The sequence below is a fragment of the Orycteropus afer genome, unplaced genomic scaffold (assembly GCF_000298275.1).
Source record: "Orycteropus afer afer isolate SDZICR_OR568_19922 unplaced genomic scaffold, OryAfe1.0 scaffold00439, whole genome shotgun sequence".
Taxonomy (NCBI): Eukaryota; Metazoa; Chordata; class Mammalia; order Tubulidentata; family Orycteropodidae; genus Orycteropus; species Orycteropus afer.
This window is the reverse complement of record NW_006922026.1, coordinates 1470024-1470260: the sequence shown is the minus strand read 5'-3', so window position 1 is coordinate 1470260 and position 237 is coordinate 1470024.

The following is a 237-nucleotide window of genomic DNA, read 5'->3' as shown; positions in this document are numbered from 1 at the left end:
GATGAGTAAGCACCTCCAGAGCTACATTCTGTGTTGAATCATCTCAATGGGTACTCCCTCACCTCTTGGAGTCTTGTTTTTCACCATTTTCCTCAGTACAGCTTGGAACTCTTTCTTCAATACCACTGGTTATTGATCATATGTTACCTCCTGAAATGATTGAACATCAAGCAATTCTTTTTGATACAGTGACTCTGTGTACTTCTTCTATCATCTTTTGATGTTACCTGCTTCTTT